At 44.3% G+C, this 20536-nt stretch overlaps 1 protein-coding gene across 1 annotated transcript in view; it reads left to right on the top strand.

Annotated features, from left to right (window-relative positions):
• Nucleotides 1-11284: 11284 nt before the first annotated feature.
• The window catches only part of LOC122542218 (histone-lysine N-methyltransferase KMT5C-like), a 31975-nt gene continuing 22723 nt past the window's right edge, over nucleotides 11285-20536 (top strand). The window contains exon 1 of the mRNA XM_043679715.2: nucleotides 11285-11330. The gene's annotated coding sequence lies outside the window, so the exon portion shown is untranslated. The remainder of the gene's footprint in view (nucleotides 11331-20536) is intronic.

The following is a 20536-nucleotide window of genomic DNA, read 5'->3' as shown; positions in this document are numbered from 1 at the left end:
GGGAGCTGGATCAGCATCATGTAGTCTTCACGTGTAAATAAAGGGTGACTCGGTGACGGGATACCGGCTTCTGTGGAGTTCTGGGGTAGTTTCACTGGTGCTAATCCCTCTGCTTGGGGTTCATCTAAATTCCCAATGGTGAAGGACACCCCTCATGACATTTTCAGCAGAAGAGAAGCTCAATCTCGATGCACATTAAGGGTTTATTCTGAATCACTTATTAACCACACCACCTGTCTACCTCCACCTATCATTTACTCCTTGCTACCTACCCCAACCCTTTCTTCTGCAGAAACACCATCTTTTTCTCGCTACCATCAGTCCTGAGGAACTCAACCCAAAGCGTTAACTCTGATTTCTCTCCATAGATGCTGCCAGGCTTGCTGAGCTTTTCCAACAATTTTGTTTCTGATTTCCAGCATCAGCAGTTCTTTTGGTTTCACTTCTTAACTAGTTACATTATATCTGAGATACATGATGGGCTCTTGTGAGGCATCAAGCTCAACTTAAGATAAGAACACATTACTGGCGCCAAAACATTGTGGTGCAGACAAAACAGCTCAACCTATCATTTAGGCATTAGTTAGCTCCTCCCAGGAACAGTCCTTAATATTTCATTAAAGGGCAGATCTCATCTTCTGACATCACTTAACCCTTTCGATAACTGCTTTATATAACATCCTCCATTTTAAAATGGGAGACCCTTGATTCTGAAATCACGTCTCTCATTCTGGATTGCTCCACATGACCATGCACCGTCCCAAGCCCCTCAGAATCTTATGCGTTTCGATCAGATCACCTCTCACTCCTCAAAACTGCAATGAGTACAGGCCTAACTGGCTCAGCCTTTCTTCCAAAGTCAACGAGACACTCCAAGGATCAATCCAGTGAATGTTGACTGAACTGACTATATTGCACATATGTAAGGCCTAATAATCCAGTTCTGGGGACTTGGCTTTTAATTCTACCATAGCCTAATGACAACCATATAACCATTGTTGCAAAACCCCATTTGGCTCCATAATGTCCCTTTAAGAAAGGAAATCTGCTATTCTTACCTGTTCTGGCCTATGTGACTCCAGGCCCACAGCAATGAGTTGTCACTTCACTGACCTCTGGGCAATAAATGATGGCCGAGCCAGCAATGCCCAAATCTCATGAATCGTTTTTTTTTTTAAATTCATTCAACAAGAAGACTAAATTATAGTACATATTATTCTAGTTGCGGTCTCACTAATGCCAACATTCTATTTGTCTTCCTAATTACTTGTTGTACCTGTTTATGACTCATGTACAAGGACACCCAGATCACTCTGTATCAGAGCATTCTGTAATCTTTCTCCATTTAAATAATATTTGACACTGAGCCATAGAAGGAGATTTGAGGGAAAGTGGCCAAAATCATGATCAGGGTATTAGATACAAATCAGCTTCTAAAAGGAGAAAATTGAAGTTTAAGAAGGGAATTACAGAGAGTAGGAGCTGGAACAAGCAAGGCACAGCTGCTTACTGTGAACAATTAAAAGCAGGGACATACAAGATAGCAGAATTATCAAGTAGGGCTAGAAGGAATGACAAAGGTCAGGAGGATCTGGGTCTGATTGAGGATGTGAGTGAGTGAATATCAATCTCTGTATGAGTGAGGGAGTTGAAATAACTCCACAGAGGCTGGTATCCCATTACCAAGTCATTCTTTATTGACACGTGGAGAGTCCTTGACACTGATCTAGCTCACTCAGAGTGAACAGGATGTCTGACACTGCTCTTTTTGTAACAGCCCCAATCAGGGATCTCACGTTCTATGAGGTCCACCGGGCTGACCTCATTATGTGAAGTCAGCGGCTAGTTCACAGTCCTGTGCAAAGAGTCCAGGTGTACCTGAAGGATCTCACAGGTATTGCCCTTCTTACCACCAGCCAAGCGATGTCTTGGTGCTTGTTAGAAAATTCTGGTGATGAGGCATTCTGCCAAATGGCTTTGACAGTCTGTTCAGGGAATAACCCAGCAGGATCCACCCTGTCCTTTTCCCACAGGGTCTCAAGGACACTGTGTGCTGACCACTTCCTGATGGACTTGTGGTCAAAGGTATTTTTCTTTACAAATTTCTCCACAAAGGACAGATGATACTGAACAGTCCAACTACTTGGAGCGTTCCACGGCAATGAGGGCAGGCCCATCCTTCACGACACCAGGGACAGGTAGAACATTAGTACGTAGTGACACTTGGTGCTTGCATTCCGAGGGTCTATGCACAGCTTGATGCACCCACACACAAAGGTGGCCATCAGAGCTTTGCACCTGGTGTCACTGCTGACACAGTCCATTGTAAACCTCCAGATGCAGTGGAAGATGGGTGGGGTAACTGCAACAGTGCAGTTTCAGGGATTGGGCCAATCCACATCACGTTCAACAACTGAGGAAGTGCCTCACACTTGATGACGAGGTTTTTACCTGCAATGGAGAGGGAGCAGTGCTCCCAAAGGTCCAGTTTCTGCATCACCTTGCTGATGCGCGCTTCCTAAGGTTTTGTGCATGCCCCGGCCATGCTGATCTGAAGGAAGAAGATGGTTCGGTAACGTCATCTCAGCCTGACATCCTGAGGATCAGCAAATCCTTTTATGCCAGTCTGTATGACACAAAGCTGTTCCTGTCCTCTATCATGGAGGTCTTAGATAGCATGTGGGAGAGGCTGGACCAGCTGTTATCTCTGGATTAGCTGACCAAAGCCCTTAGAAAGAATAAAACTCCCAGAAATGACGGCTTACCAGCTGAGTTGTATTCAGCTCTGTGGGACTTGATTGGCCAGAACCTGCTGGAGGTGTTCAACAATATGTTTCTAGCAGGTAACATGTGCAAATCCATGAGGGAAGGTATCATCACCCTCACCTACAAGTGGAAGGGGAGAGGGAAGAAATTAGAAATTGGTGACCAATCTCACTGCTGAACGCAGATTCCAAAATCCTGTCTAAGGTCATCGCCAACTGGGTCAGGTCAGCTCTGGGATCAGTGATTCACCCTGACCAAACCTGCACTTTACTGAGCAAGACATTCTCTGGGAGCCTCACACTTCTCAGTCAGCTACGTGCACAATAAGGGGGTGGACCCCTGCCTCATCCTGGACCAGGAGGAGGCCTTTGACAGAATATCGCACCCCTTCTTATGGGACTTGCTGTCCAAAATGGGCTTTGGGGAGGCAATCTGTAATTGGATCCGACTGCTATAGGAAGTATGTTGTGAAACTTGAAAGGGTTCAGAAAAGATTTACGAAGATGTAAAAGCCAAAACAGTTGAGTTTTAAACGATCCCCAAATATATCAGATCATTTACTTGTTTGTGCTGTACTATGGATTCTTCTGGAAAAGAGCTTGAGACAGAATATTTTTTCACAAACCTTTATTTACACGTTTTCCAGTTTGAGCCATGAGGATTATTCATATATCCACCAGATTGTATCCACTTTGTCCCTCTTTAGATTGACTCACCACTCCCTCTTCTGTCTTTTCTGGATATTTCTATTTGAAAAGCACCTTCTGTCTATTTATGAGCCAAACAGTATGACCACAGAGAATCATACCATCTAAAGATCCACAGATTAGTCTTTTTCCACAAACTTTCATTTTATAATCATGATGTTATTACACACCTCTGGAGCAGCTGGGACTTGAATATAAGCGTCCTGGTTCAGAGAACAAAAATAGCTTGAAATCAGAGAGCTGCTCTGATGAAGAGTTATCTAGACTCGAAATGTTAGCTTGCTCTCTGTCCATGGAAGCTGCCTGACCCGCTGTGATCTCCAGCGTTTATTGTTTTCAGTAGATACCAACAGTAATTTGCTCCACCTGATTCAGAGGGGAACACTACCGCAAGAGCCCTTTTCACAAATTTATGCTTCCATGTTTTGATAACTTCAGATATTTTCATTTAAACTTCTCAAGCATTTAACCTGTGGGACTGGAACCTAGGACCTGTGAGTCCAGAGGTTACCACGGCAGCACAAGACCCCCACATCCCGCCACTTACAGCTGGGCTGCCATTTATTTTCTTGAGATGTGTTCATTAGTGCCTTTTCTGTATTTTATCAGACATCCTTGGCAAGGGCAGCATTTGCAGTGGTCTGGAGTCACACGTAGGCCAAATCACGTAATGATGGCAGGCTCCTGGAATGGGGGCGAGGCATTGGCTGCAGTGATGGTGGAGTGGGGCTCCTGCTTGTTGGAGGCCCGGAGTGTGGACTGTATCAGCGGCAGTGAGTTGTTGACTGCAGCGGTGTTGGTGCCTGGAGCGGGGACACCTGGTTGCAATAGGCCCTGAGCAGGAACCTTGCAGACATCCTGGAGCTGCGTTTGGCACCCCGGCCAATGAAGATGAACTTTACTTAAGTACTTCCTTTTTACTCTTTCCTACCTCAAAATGGCACCGGATCATGACAATGAAACACTTTCCACTGTATCTCCCTAGATATATGTTCATTCATTCATTAAAGAAAGGACGTGAATCTATTTGTCGAAGTTCAGGTTCTTATACACTTGAGGGAAGATCAGGGTGCACTGGCAGCGCCCCACCTCTGGGCCAGAAGGCCTTGATTTAAATACATGTGATGGTACACATCTGACCAGGTTGTTGAAGAAGATTGATAGCAGTTTCATGGTCATCATTGCTGAGACTAATATTCAACTCCAAATTTATTGATTGATTTTAAATTTCATCAGTTTGGCAGGATTCAAACCAATGCCTTCAGATTGTTAGCCTGAATTAGTCGCCCACTGATTTCTTTTTGTAGCTAGATTGCTTTGTAAAAGCCCATCCAGATATTCCTTCATTCTCTGAGGGGAATCTGAAGTTATTGTATCTCCCCATGACACTAGACGAAGGTACGATAGCTCACTGGCTAAGCTTCAGGATAAGTATGTGAGAAATCACCATAGCAACCTGTGAAATTAATTCTGAAAAATCCAGTTATTTGTAAACAGTCCATCTCATGGCGGTCAAAGGAAGTAAATATCAGGTGCTCTGTAGTAGTGGCAACAACATAACATGGCTCATTTTGCTCCACTATGTGAGATCATTTAGAGTCCATGGATGTTTACAAAGTAGAAGGAGGCCATTCAACCCATCACCCCAATGCCAGCTCTTTAACAGAGATTTTCTTTCTAGTTTGTGACATGCAGATGTTGCTTGCGTTAGCCATCCCTAATTGCCCTTGATAAGGGCGAATCACCTTCACAAACCAATGCAGGTGTAGGGACACCCTGGGTTTTGACTCAGCACTGACAAAGGATATCTTTCCAAGCGAGGATTCTGCGTGGCGATGACATGAATCAGTAATCAAAATGGCAAATATAGGAGACACTGCATCAGCATCCATGGAGACAACAGACTGGTAACTGAACCAGGGCATGAGCACAAGAAAAACAAAGCTGGAAATGAGTTGTGTTGCTGCAGATGCCATTTTACAGAAGAGATGTCAATTTAAGGGTCCATTTGACTGCTCAAATGGATGTAAAAGATTCCATGATGTTTTGAGAAGATGAGTTCTCTCCCTGGCTGATATTTATCCCTTGGACAGCATAATTTTAACAGATTAGGCATTATCATAATTTTGTTTGTGGGAGCTTACTGTGTGCAAATTGGTTACCACTTTTCCTAACATTCCGGCACAATCACTTCATTTGGCTATCAAGGACTTTGAGGAATCTGATGGTTGCAAGTAAGTACAAGGCTTTCTTTGTTTCATATTTATATGAAATGAATCAGATTTAAGTAGATTCAGACCGAAGCAAAAATTGGGGAGAAAATCAGAAAGGAGAAACATTAGAGAGGTGCTTGCAAAATAAGATGACATGGTTAACTGAAAGCATGAAAAACATGAAACAGAGCATTTCAATAGTTGAAATAGGAAGGTCTTAAGAAACATCGGATAATGAAAGAGGCTAGGATCCAACAATGCAAAATGAATAAAGATAGGCTGACACTCCTCTCAACATAGTGTCCTGACAGCCTCCACTCCAAACATCACAGTGTCTCTCTCTGTGATTGTCTTGTCTATCAATTATAGCCCTTTCCCTCGTCTTATTACATACTTCATAGAATCCCTATAGTGCAGAAACAGGCCATTCCGCCCAACAAGTCCACTCTCTAAAGAGCATCCCACCAAGACTCACCCCCATACCTCCCCTCCCCAAACTCTGCATTTCTCATGGCTAATCCACCAGCCCTACACATCCCTGGACACGATGGGAAATTTAGCATGGCCAATCCATCTAACATGCATATCTTTCCAGACAAACAGTCACCCAAAGCTGGGATTGAACCTGGGACTGTGGCATTGTGAGGCAGCAGTACTAACCATGCTGCCCTTTTTTAAAAAATGGCTGACCCCATATCTTATCTGTACACCACATGTCAAACGTTTGGGTTTTCTCATACTATTTCATTCTTTCTTACCATTTTCTTTCTTTTCTTCTTTCACAAGATGTGGGCACACTGGCAAGGCCAACATTTATTGTCGATCCTAAATGCCTTCGAGATTGCGGTGATGAGCTGCCTTCTTGAATTACTGCAATCCATGTAGTGCAGGGGCACCACAGTGCTCTTGGAACGAAGTTTCAGTATCCTGACTCTGCAATTATGAAGGAACAATGATATATTTCCAAGTCAGGAGGATGAGTGGCTTAAAGGGAAAGTTGCAGATCGTGATGTTCCCGTGTAACTGCTGCCCTTATCTTTCTACTTGTTTGAAGTCATAGGTTTGGAAGGTGCTGTCTAAGGGACATTGGTGAGTTATTGCAGTGCATCTTGTAAATGGTACCTACTGCTGCCATTGTGTGTCACTGGTGAAGAAAGTGAATGTTGTCGATTTTAGGTGGGTCAAGTGGTGTACTTTATCTTGGATGTTGTCCAGCTTTTTGAGTGTTGGTGGAGCTGCATTTATCCAGGTAACTTGGTAAATATTCCATCACGCTCCTGGACCGTGCCTTATAGATGGTGGACAGGCTTTGAGAAGACAAGTGGTGTGTTACTCACTGCAGAATTCCCAGCCTCTGACCTGATCTTGCAGCCACATATGGCTGGTTCAGTCCAGTTTCTGACCAAAGTAACCCTCAAGATGTTGGTAGAGGGGCTTTCCATATTGATAATGCCATTGAATGTCAAAATGATGGTTAGATTTTCTCTTGCTAGACATGACATTTTGTGGCGCAAATGTTACTTGCCCCTAATTAGCATAAGTTTGAATGTTGTTTAGGTCTTGTAGAAGAATTTGTGGTTGTGTTATGTATTATAGTTGTTGTATGTTATGTTGGGACCATTTCACTTTGAGGTGTAAATTATGTGACACTGGTGAGTGTTCAACCAGCACTCATGGGCTTGTTCTAACTTGTTTGAGCTTTTACAGATTACACAGCTTCAGAATAAAACCTCTCTTTTGGATTGCAACAAACAATTAGCTCGTATACCCTTAGTTTTGACTGGAGCTTAATAATTACCCAACACAAGACAGCTTCAGCATCGCAGGAGTTGCAAATGATGTGGAATATCATGCAATCATCAGTGAACTTCTGACCTTATAGTGGAGCGAGAGTCATTAATGAAGCAGCTAAAGATGGCTAGATTTAAGGCAGTGTCCTGAAGAACTGCAAATCTTCAAACCTGATAGACGTTTCTCAAACAAAGGGCTAAAGTTTCTCTTCCACAGATTCTAGCTGGCATAGAGTCATAGAGTCATAAAGATGTACAGCACAGAAACAGACCCTTCGGTCCAACTTGTCTATGCTGACCAGATATCCCAACCCAATCTAGTGCCACCTGCCAATACCTGGCCCATATCCCTCCAAACCCTTTCTATTGATATAGCCAATGTTGCAATTGTACCAGCCTCCACAACCTCCTCTGGCAGCTCATTCCGTACACACCACCCTCTGTGTGAAAAGATTGTCCCTTAAGTCTCTTTTATATCTTTCCCCTCTCACCCTAAACCTATGCCCTCTAGTGCTGGATTCCACCTCAGAGAAAAGACGTCTATTTATCCCCTCATGCCCCTCATGATTTTATAAACCTCTATCTGGTCACCCCTCAGCCTCCGATGTTCCAGGGAAAACATCCCCAGCCTATTCATCCTCTCCCCATAGCTCAAATTCTCCAACCCTAGCAACATCCTTGTAAATCTTTTCTGAATCCTTTCAAGTTTCACAACATCTTTGATAGGAAGGAGACCAGAACTGCACGCAATATTCCAACAGTGGCCTAACCAATGTCCTGTATAGCCGTAACATGACTTCCCAACTCCTGTACTCAATACTCTGACCAATAAAGGAAAGCATACCAAATGTCTTTTTCACTATCCTATCGACCTGTGACTCCACTTTCAAGGAGCTATGAACCTGCACTCCAAGTTGCCTTTGTTCAGCAACACTCCCTAGAACTTTATCATTAAGTGCTGAGTATTTTCATCATTTTCTATTTTCTTTCTTATATTCAGCAGTTTTCACTTTTACTTAACTGCACATTTAGTAAAAGAACTGAAAATTATGATTGCATGCGACTAGTCAGACGATAGCATTGATATTCTCAAGTTTATTCGCAGACTTACTACTCGCCCTGTGTTTGCAAACCTAGATGGAAACACTTCAATTTTAAAATTCTTTGAACCTTGTTTACAAATTTCTCCACAAGCCCTTCTTTATATTTGTAATCCTCTGAGAAGTTTGCAGCCCTCTAATTCTGGCCTTTTGGCTCACCTTGGTTCTAATTACTCCATTTTGCCGACTGCTTTTTCAAAAATCTGAGCCCTAAGTTCCGGAATTCCCTCCCTAAATCTGTCAGTGTTTTCACCTCCTGAAATAACATACAAACCAGGAGTAGGAGTAGTCCCTGAAAGGGTTTCTTGAGCCTGCTCTGCCAAACAATTGAGTCATAGAATCATACAGCACAGAAACAGTCCCTTCAGCCCAACCACTCCATGCCAACCAGATTTTCTAAACTTAACTGGTCCCATTTGCCTGCATTTAGCCCATAACCCTCTAAATCTTACCTATCCATGTATCTCTCCAAATGTCTTTTAAATATTGTAATTGTACCCCCTTCTATGACTTCCTCTGGCAGCTTGTTCCCTTTGTGTGAAAAAATTGCCCCTCAGATCCCTTTTAAATCTTTCCCCTCTCACTTTAAACTTATGCCCTCCAAGTTTTTGACTTCCCTACTGTGGGGAAAAGACCTTGGCAATTCACCTTATATATGCCCCTTATGATTTTATGAACCTCTGTAAGGTTTCCATTCAAAAACACTTCTCAGGGTCCAACCATTAACTATGTAAATGATGCCCTGGTTTCTTCACCCAGAAACTTCTTCACCCAGAGAGTGGTGGCTGTGTGGAATGCTCTGCCCCAGAGGGCAGTGGAGGACCAGTCTCTGGATTCATTTAAGAAAGAGTTGGATAGAGCTCTCAAAGATAGTGGAATCAAGGGTTATGGAGATAAGGCAGGAACAGGATATTGATTAGGAATGATCAGCCATGATCATATTGAATGGCGGTGCAGGCTTGAATGGCTGAATGGCCTACTCCTGCACCTATTGTCTATTGTCTATTGTTTATCTCGCCAAAATGCAACACCTCACACTTATCTGAATTCAACTCCATCTGCCATTCCTCAGCGCACTGGCCCAGTTGTTCAAAATGGTGTTGCATTCTTCGATAACCTTCTGTACTGTCAACTATAACATCAATTTTGGTGTCATTTGCAAACTTACTAACCATCCCTCCTATATTCTCATCTAAATCGTTTAGATAAATAATGAACAATGGTGGATCCAGCACCGAGCCTTATCGCACACAGTTGGTCACAGGCCTCCAATCTGAACAATAACCTCTAAATTCATGGCTGAACTGACTCTAACCTCAAATCCACACTCTTGCCAATAATCTTTCAACATCTTGCTTACCAATAAACTCTCTATCTCTCTCTTGAAAATGCCCACAGTAGCGAGGATTAAGCTGTAGCAAAATGGTTGAGTAGCCACCACAGTCAGGAGTGATTAGCAGGTATAGCATAGATTGTAAATGCTAGTTAAGAATTTTTTGTATGTAGACATTTTAGATTTGTGAAATGTTAAGACTTTAGTTACTTCTTTTTTTGGACAGTATTTATCACCCATATCCTACAAATGAATTAAAAAATGAATAGATTGGCAAAGTGGTGTTGTTCTCCTTGGAAAGCGATAAATTCAGAGGAGATTTGAAACAGGTATTCAAAGTGGAGATAAAAGTCAAAATAGACAGACAGACAGACAGAAATCATTGCCATTGGACATCGATATCAGCTGATCTGCAAACAAACATGGCACAATGGCTCAGTGGTTACTACTGCTGTATCACAGCAGCAGAGTTCCTGGTTCAATTCCAGTCTAGAGTGACTGTGTGGAGTTTTCACATTCTCCCTGTTTCTACTGGATGCTCTGCTTTTTCTTCCCAAAGTCCAAAGGCAGGCAGGTTAGACAAATTGCCTCATAGTGTCAAGGGCTGTGCAGGCTGGGTGAGTTAGCCATGGTAAATGTGGGGATAGGGTAGGCTGCTGTTCAGAGTCAGTGCAAACTTGATGGGCTGAATGTCTTCTTTCCCCACTGTAGGAATTCTATGATGAAACATTTTTTTTTTAAGAATAGGGCTTTGGAAAGGGAGTTGTATACCCAAAAATATAAAAATTTGCAAGTCAGTGGAGAAATGACAGGAAAATGGGACTGGTTAGCTCCAAGAGATCCGGCACAAGCACAATGGACCAAATGGCCATTATCAATGCTATAACGATCCTAGGATCTTATATGAAGAACATCAATGCAAGGGCTTTCAATGATGACCGTTGTCATCGACAGGGAAAAAAAAGTTTGTAGCTCTTAACCTGAGTCAATGTGGTTGCTGGAAGTGCTTTCAGAGAGACAGGTTAATAGTGAAAGGTAAACCTTGGGTAACCAGAGCTCAAGATAGATAATTAATTTTAAATAAAGAACATAATTCGTCAGGTTAAAAACTGGTAGTTGCAGCAGAAGTTAAATTTGTTTGCACTTATTTTCTTTTTTTTTAAAATTGATGAATGGGTTGAAGAAAAAAGTCGCTTAGCAACGCAAGGTAGGCTCCGGGCGGCCTACACTTCTGGTACACCCGAACCTGCTGGCTGCCGGAAGTGGGAATTGCTTGACGTGCCGCTGATCAATCGGAGGACAGAACGATGAGGTGATGGAAGACACTCGACCAATCAACTTGTGCAGGAGGCGGGACCGGCTCGCCATCAGGTTTGGGTGGCGCGCGGAGCCACCTCGGGATTGTCTCAGTTGGTTTAAAGGTAAGTTTGTGACATCAGAAATATTTTTTTAAAAATGATAAATATTTTCCTAACTTTAACTTAGGGGTTGGGGATGTTTTCGATATTTTAAAAGTTATTCCAGCTGTTGGAAACGGAAACCTAAGCCATTGCTCTTTGTTTATAAATACATTGTAAATGTCCAACCCTTTTTTACACTGATTGTTTTTTCCTGAGTTAATGCAGTAATTCATTTTGCTAATATGATTTTCTCATTGTAATAATTTTCTTCCCAAAGAATATTGAGCACAATATCAGGAGTACTGGGCATTCCTTGCTCCAATACCTGTTCTCCCAGGTGAATGGTCATTTTCTATCTGTGAAACAAGACACACAGCAATATATATGTATATATGTTGAATGTTTAACTTTGTAAAATCATCCTTGGGTGCTTTGTGGGAGCGTTTGTTGAGCATTATTTGACCCTGTGTTACATATGTCAAAATCCTATAAGTGGTCTGCAGTGGGGAGAAACTGTTCCTGTTTTGCCAGATGGATCAAAAGCTGGATGGTATTAGTATAGGGTGATAAGCCACAGAAGTAATGGAGACCATGATGAACAACTTCAGTCATCAGTTAGGGTCTCAAATGCACAGCTTAAGAGTGTGGTGGAGGCAGATTCAGTTCAGGCTACCAAATGAGAATTGGATACTTATGTGAAGAGAAGAGGTTTGCTTGACTTTGAGCAAAGGTGGGAGATTGAGACACTTCTGGAGAATGGGCATAGACATCACTGACCAAATGGCCTCCTGTGCTGTAACTGTTCAATGCTATGACCTAAGGCTTGTCTAGAGAGCTCTCTTTTGAAAGAGGACGATAGACCTGAGGGGTTTAGGGATTGAATTCCAAAGTTTAGGGTTGAGCCAGCTGGGATGACATGACCAACAGTGACAGAGTAATTAAAATTGAGGTACACAAGATGCTGGAATTGGAGGACTGCTGGGATCTTGGAGGGTAGGGCAAAGAGAGATTTTAAAAACCAAGGATGAGAATTTAAAAATCTAGCTGTTGGCCAGTGTGGGCCAGTGAGCATGGGGCGCGATGAATGAATTGCAGTTGATGAAGTTAATTGGTAGATTGAATAGAGAGGAATCGTATTACATTATTTTAAAAATCTGGACAACAGTGAGGCTTGGTGCTTCCTGCCTGAAAAGTTGGTAGAGGCAGAAACACCAATATTTGAAAAGTGTTTAGGGAAGCACCATAAGTTTTGAAACCTATTGGGTGATGAAATCAAAGGCTAAAAAATTAGATAAAGCCAGATACTTTCTATGCCAGCAGAAAAGTTATGGGCCAAATGGTCTCCTATGCTGTAAATAGTTAAAAATCAAACAACACCAGGTTATAGTCCAACAGGTTTAATTGGAAGCACTAGCTTTCAGAGCGCCGCTCCATCATCAGGTCATTGTGAAGGAGCCGCGCTCCGAAAGCTAGTGGGCTGGAAGGCTGAGCTGATTGTCTGTTGTAAATATTCAAGTCTACTTTCATTGGGCTTCAAAGACTGGAATTGAGGGACATAACAAGGATAAGACCAAGGAGGTCATTTACTGGTTTAATGTAAATAAGGGCATCATCAGTAATGAGACTTTGATTGGTAGCTGGATTCTGGATTAGTGGGGCTGGAAGAGCACAGCAGTTCAGGCAACATCCAAGGAGCTTCGAAATCGACGTTTCGGGCAAAAGCCTTTGGTAGCTGTAGAGATGTCATAGTGGAGGGCCATAGTGGGTGGAGAACCCATGTGAGATGGCAAGGTCAAGGTCTGACCATTAGTACACATGACTTTGAATATTGCTGTAATAGAGCAATCCTGTTAAAGCTTTGTCTTGCATTCATCAGGACAGTTGCAAGAGTGCTAAATTTTCAAAGGAGTTGACTTACCAACCAGTCAGCATACTTTTCTCATTTGCTGCTCTCTTTGAAATTTGGCATTCTTGTTTCTACCCTGACGAGTGCTGGATGAATAGGTTCAGTGGCATGTTTCCCTTTTTTCTTCCAATACTCGAAGTTCTTCATTTCCAGCAACTATACGTGAGTTTATACAGAGAGAAATATTAAAGAACGATGAAGGGAACTGAACACTGGAGAGAAAGACTGTTGAGATGACGATGGCAATCACCAATGAAGAGAAATTCCTTGGCGTGGAGATTGAGGGTAGAAACCATAATCATTAGTGAGTTATTGAGCTGATCGGGAAGCTCTATGCCAAAGTCTGATCCTGTTACAGTCGTGATTCGAGTGGTGCTGGAAAAGCACAGCAGGTCAAGCAGCATCCAAGAAGCAGGAAAATCAACATTTTGTGCAAAAGCCCTTCATCAGGAATAAAGCTGGGTGGCTCAAGGGTGGAGAGATAAATAGGAGGGGATGGAACTTGGGGGGGGGGGGGGAAGGTAGCTGGGAGCGCAATAGGTGGATGGAGGTGGGGGGAAGGTGATAAGTCAGAGAGGAAGGTGGAGCGGATAGGTGGGAAGGAAGATTGACAGATGGGACAGGTCATGAGAATGGTGCTGAGCTGGAAGGTTGAAACTGGGTAAGGGGGTGGAGGGGAAATGAGAAAACTGGTGAAGTCTACGCTGATGCCCTTGGGTTGGAGGGTCCCGAGGCAGAACATGAGGCGTTCTTCTTCCAGTCGTCAGGTGGTAAGGGAGCGGCGGTGGAGGAGGCCCAGGACATGCATGTCCTCGGCAGAGTGGGAGGGGGAGTTGAAATGTTCAGCCACGGGGCCATTTCAACTCCCCATCCCACTCTGCTGAGGACATGCAGGTCCTGGGCCTCCTCCATCGCTACTCCCTTACCACCCAACGCCTGGAGGAAGGATGCCACCCCTGAGGCTCCTAACTTCATTCCTGATAAAGGGCTTTTGGCTAAAACGTCGATTTTTCTGTTCCTCAGATGCTGTCTGACCCGCTGTGCCTTTCCAGCACCACTCTAACCTTGACTCTGATCTCCAGCATCTGTAGTACTCACTTTCGCCCTGTTACGGTCATGCCTGTATTTACCTCAACTGCTGCTGAAATCCTCATAACTGGTGACTCCTCCTCTTTCTCCATTAGAACTGAGAACTGCTTAAGGAACAGGGAGTGGTTCAGGCTTGTAACTATACATGCATTTAAAGGAAAACTAACTAATTACATAGTGGAGAAAGGATCAGAGGCTAAAGTAGTGTGGGAGAGGCTCTTATGGACTGTAAGCACCAACATAAGTCAGTTGGTTTGAATGGCTTTACTGTTTAACTGCATTAGATGATAGTTAACTTGGCATATCTCTCGCCTTTCTTCATTCCAGACTCAACAGCTTTTCGTTTGAATCTTCCATTCCCTGAATTATCAAAGATTTTCCCTGGTCCTGAACTTTGCCTGTGCCCTACCTTGCAGCAAGCCCCATGGCCGTTACTTCACTCTCTCTTCTGCACTGCTTCCCTAATCGGAATATTGGCTTCTGTGCATCCTTCCCAAGCTATCAGATATGTTTTTGGGTTCAGGAGTCACAGGTATCTAAGATAGACAGTCAGCTATTTGTAAGTAGTTTATTAAGAACCAGTGGTTGATGTGATGCTTTTACTAAATAGTCAGAAAAGGAAGATGACCTGTGATCATTGGAAGCCTGAAACCAGAGGAGAGTCCAGAACTAGAGGGCATAGGTTTAACATGAGATGGGAAAATTTTAAAAGGGACCTGAGGGGCAACATTTTCACACAGAAGGTGTATGGAATGAGCTGCCAGAGGAATTGCTGGAGGCTAGTTTCAACATTTAAAAGGCATCTAGATGGGTATTGGAATAGAAAGGGTTTAGAGTGATTATGGGCCAAATGCTGGCAAATGGGACAAGGTTAATTTAGGATGGCATGGATGAGTTGGACTGAAGGGTCTGTGTCCATGCTGTACATCTCTAAGATTCTGAATCTATGACAAATGAACGGTTGGCATATTGTGTGTATTGATCTCTGTAGCTAGGGATGGCTACATCATGCTGCAGTTTTAGAGGACCCTTCCCTTCATCGAGTTCCATTTTGCCTGGTCCATCTTCTGACTGAAGAAGGCAGCCTCTTGACGAGGCCTACCACCTGGTAAGGACTTGATAGCATACTTTATTCCTGGGAGTTAGTATTTCATTTCTTCAAACTGTTCTCAGCAATGAATGCAGGAAAGTTACTCAAGATGTCACGCTGGTTCCTCCCCTGACCAGATCAATTTCCCAAAAGTAACTTGCTAGGTTATAGCTGACAGAGTTTTACTAATGTTCAATTTATTTCTTCCCAGTATAACTTCTTTTTGCGCTCAAAAGCCACCCAGACTGTTGGTTTTCCTATTAGTTTTTTTTACTGTAAATTAACATTAGTTAAACCTCAAGTAACTTTTCCCATGAGTACATGAAATAGCAACTCATATGAAGTGACTTTATCAATTCCAATTCCTTAATCATTTCTTTTTTTCATATATTAAAAAAAAATTCACTTTTTTACAAAAAGAAACCCAAAGAGATATAAAAGTACGGAAAAGTAGAAATACTATCGAGCTATTATATTGTACTACAGTAACGTTGACAATAAACTGCCTACTATTCTTCAAGAAAAAGTTGTCCCATATTTACTTAAACCAATTTAGCTTAAACTCAAATTAAATAAAATAACATTAAATTAAATTACAATCCACTCAAATTAAATTACACTACATTACTCCACTCACCGCACCCCCATCAAGGCTGCTGTCCATGGGAGCAACAGCTATTATACTTGTATTTACTAGGCTCCCTCTGCCCCCTCCCCGGGGTCCCGAGATCACCATGTACAGCCCTCGTGGCTATATAAAGGTCCTAATCAGTATTGCTGACAGATCCATGTCTATGTAATTTAGAAAGGGCTGCCATGTCTTATAAAATTGCTCTGTTCCATGGTGCACCGTACTCATCAGATAATCTTGAGGGACGTGCTCCATCACAAGTCTGTGCCACCCTGCGAGACCTGGTGGTTTTTCTGATATCCAATTCATTAGAATGTTCTTCCTCGCACAGTGTGTAAGAATATCGAATAACCTCTTCCCATGCTTACCCAGAGAGGGCAGATTCAGTAGTCTGAAAAAGAGGGACGCTGGATCTTCCCTAACTTCCATTCCCAAGATCCTTTCCAGCTCATTCACTATCTCCACTCCGCCACCCCCCCCCCCCCCCCCCCCCACCCACCACTCAGGGCGAGAAGTGGTGGAAATGTCTGTTCTGTAGTTTTTACGATGTTCACTGAGTGATGATTTGATCAGGCTTGCCATTATCAAGAAGAATAATGTTGATATCTCCAGTTCAAATTTCAGGAATGAGGTTGCTACCTTTAAGCAGTACATTCAACGAGCCAGAAATGCTTTCAGTGTTTAGAGGTAACTGCAGTTTCAAATGTAGAGTGTTGGAAAATAAATGATAATGAATGGCCAGATTGGTAAGACTCTGAAAGGCAAAGACTTTAGTCCGAATTTGATTCTGTTGATGCATTTTTCAAATGTGTAAGAGTCCTGTGGAAACAAAATCCATTGTGACACTGGTTAGAGATGAAATGAGTTAATAGTATGCAACCATATCTGTAAATTTCAAAACTTAAAATGCATTAATGTCCAAAAACTACATGAATGTTGTCTGAAGGAATGTTTTAAAAATGTAGCTGTCAGCAGAAATATTTAGTTTTCTTGTTTGTTTCTTCAAGGGACAGAGCGAAACATGCTCAGATTTACGTTTTTTAATAATCTTGCCCGATCAATAGTGAGCCAAAACACATTTTAATTTTGTTTTGTGAAATATGCTTGTTATTTTCTTCTTTGGTCGAATTTACCAACCCAGCTAGATCTGAAATCTGGCATGGACTGGATTTCATAATTGTCAGATTTGGGGTATTCTACTTGTACTTTAGACAAGTAAGCTAGTGCCCTGCTGACCTGTGAGATGCTTGAAAAGATTGGACTCAGAAGTAAAATGTTGCCTTATTGATTGTTGTGAGTCTCAACCTTGTGAATTTTAGTGGGCTATTTGACCACTGAGGCCATCACAAGTAAGCTTAATCTTGTCCTCCAAGCCTGGTTTGCATTGGATGGGAGACTGCCTAGGAACATCAAGTTCTGTAAGCTTTAAGGTCTCTTGTGGCACAGTGATAGCGTCCCTACCTCTACGGCAGAGATTCAAGTCTCACCTGTCTTAAATATGTGTCATAACATGTCTGAGCAGGTTGTTTAAAAACATCTGATCCTGTCCTGCTTCATAAACATTCAGGATGGGGCAAATGAAGGAAAGATGCTCCATTCCTGATTAAGGGCTTTTGCCCGAAACGTCGATTTTTCTGCTTCTCGGATGCTGCCTGACCGGCTGTGCTTTTCCAGCACCACTCTTATCTAGACTCTGATTTCCAGCATCTGCACTCCTCACTTTTGCTCAAATGAAGGAAAGGCTCCAGAATGAACAGGCTCACCTTCGGGGTGAGAACGGAGGGGTCTCACCTTCGTTCCCACACGTTCTCGGGTCAATGAATTCAATACACGGAGTGACATTGAACGATTCTTCCGCCGCCTTCGCCTCCGTGCCTTCTTTTTCAATCAAGACCCTCACCCACCCTCTGACGACCCCTTCTCCAACCTCCAACACACCCCGTCCACCTGGACACCCCGTGCTGGCCTCCTACCTGCCCTCGACCTCTTTATTGCAAACTGCCGCCGCGATATTAACCGCTACCTGAACTCCCACACCCCTCCCACCCACTCCAACCTCTCACCCTCGGAACGCACAGCCCTCCACTCCCTCCGTTCCAACCCCAACCTCACCATCAAACCAGCAGACAAGGGAGGCGCAGTAGTAGTTTGGCGCACCGACCTCTACACCGCTGAGGCCAAACGCCAGCTCGCAGATACCTCCTCCTACTGCCCCCTTGACCATGACCCCACCCCCCACCACCAAACCATCATCTCCCAGACCATCCATAACCTCATCACCTCAGGGGACCTCCCATCCACCGCCTCCAACCTCATAGTACCACAACCCCGAACCGCCCGTTTCTACCTCCTGCCCAAAATCCACAAACCTGACTGCCCCGGACGACCCATCGTCTCAGCCTGCTCCTGCCCCACCGAACTCATCTCCTCCTACCTCGACACGGTCCTGTCCCCATTAGTCCAAGAACTCCCCACCTACGTCCGTGACACCACCCACGCCCTCCACCTCCTCCAGGATTTCCGCTTCCCCGGTCCCCAACGCCTCATCTTCACCATGGACATCCAGTCCCTGTACACCTCCATCCCCCATCACGAAGGACTCAAAGCACTCCGCTTCTTCCTTTCCCGCCGTACCACCCAGTACCCTTCCACCGACACCCTCCTTCGACTGACTGAACTGGTCCTCACCCTGAACAACTTTTCTTTCCAATCCTCCCACTTTCTCCAAACAAAAGGAGTAGCCATGGGCACCCGCATGGGCCCCAGCTATGCCTGCCTCTTCGTAGGGTATGTGGAACAATCCATCTTCCGCAACTACACTGGCCCCACCCCCCATCTTTTCCTCCGCTACATTGATGACTGTATCGGCGCTACCTCGTGCTCCCACGAGGAGGTTGAACAGTTCATCCACTACACTAACACCTTCCACCCCGACCTCAAATTCACCTGGACAGTCTCGGACTCCTCCCTCCCCTTCCTAGACCTTTCTGTTTATATCTCAGACGACCGAATCAACACGGACATCTACTACAAACCGACCGACTCCCACAGCTACCTGGACTACACCTCCTCCCACCCCGCCCCCTGTAAAAACGCCATCCCATTCTCCCAATTCCTTCGTCTCCGCCGCATCTGCTCCCAGGAGGACCAGTTCAAAATACGCACAACACAGACGGCCTCCTTCTTCAAGGACCGCAATTTCCCCCCCGACGTGATCGACGATGCCCTCCACCGCATCTCCTCCACTTCCCGCTCCTCCGCCCTTGAGCCCCGCCCCTCCAACCGCCACCAGGACAGAACCCCACTGGTCCTCACCTACCACCCCACCAATCTCCATGTACAGCGCATCATCCGCCGTCACTTCCGCCACCTCCAAACAGACCCCAGCACCAAGGATATATTTCCCTCCCCTCCTCTGTCAGCTTTCCGTAGAGACCACTCCCTCCGCGACTCCCTTGTCAGATCCATACCCCCCACCAACCCAACCTCCACTCCCGGCACCTTCCCTTGCAACCGCAGGAGGTGCAACACTTGCGCCCACACCTCCCCCCTCACTTCTCTCCAAGGCCCCAAAGGAAACTTCCATATCCGCCACAGATTCACCTGCACCTCCACCCACATTATCTACTGCATCCGCTGCAGCCGGTGTGGCCTCCTCTATATTGGGGAGACAGGCCGCCTACTTGCGGAGCGATTCAGAGAGCACCTCTGGGCCACCCGGACGAACCAACCCAATCACCCTGTAGCACAGCATTTCAACTCCCCCTCCCACTCCACCGAGGATATGCAGGTCATTGGACTCATCCACCGCCAAACCACAACAACGCGACGGTCGGAGGAGGAGCGTCTTATCTTCCGACTGGGAACCCTCCAACCACAGGGGATGAACTTGGACTTCACCAGTTTCTTCATCCCCCCTCCCCCCACCTTGTCTCAGCCGAATCCCTCCAGCCCGGCACCGCCTTCCTGACCTGCAGTCTTCTTCTTGACCTCTCCGCCTCCACCCTACTCCGACCTATCACCCTCACCTTGACCTCTTTCCACCTATCACATTTCCAACGCCCCTCCTCCAAGTCCCTCCTCCCTACCTTTTATCTTCTCCTGCTGAACACTCTCTGCTCATTCCTGAAGAAGGGCATGTGCCCGAAACGTCGAATCTTCTGTTCCCTAGATGCTGCCTGACCTGCTGTGCTGTTCCAGCAATAAAGTTTCAGAATGAACAGGCTACAAAGCAACCCAATTTCATATTTTATAAAACTTATAAATATTATGAAAATGAATGAGAATTTAATGAACTCAGCCTGACACCATATAATCAGCCTTTAATTTCAAATGCAGTGTGCAGTGGACCTTTCAATTTCATTCTGTAAAATAAAGTGAGCTGCATTTTGCAAGGCACTATATGTATTTCTAAATGTTCATAATTGATAAATCCTTTTATTATTATGGAGTTCATTTTTACTTTGATAATTTTCTACAACTGTTATGAATAATGATGACTTGCTTTATTT

Source organism: Chiloscyllium plagiosum, unplaced genomic scaffold (assembly GCF_037043375.1).
Source record: "Chiloscyllium plagiosum isolate Xiang-an unplaced genomic scaffold, Cpla_swu_hap1 HiC_scaffold_33, whole genome shotgun sequence".
Taxonomy (NCBI): Eukaryota; Metazoa; Chordata; class Chondrichthyes; order Orectolobiformes; family Hemiscylliidae; genus Chiloscyllium; species Chiloscyllium plagiosum.
The sequence above is the reverse complement of the archived record's forward strand: the minus strand, read 5'-3'. Positions and strand labels throughout refer to the sequence as shown.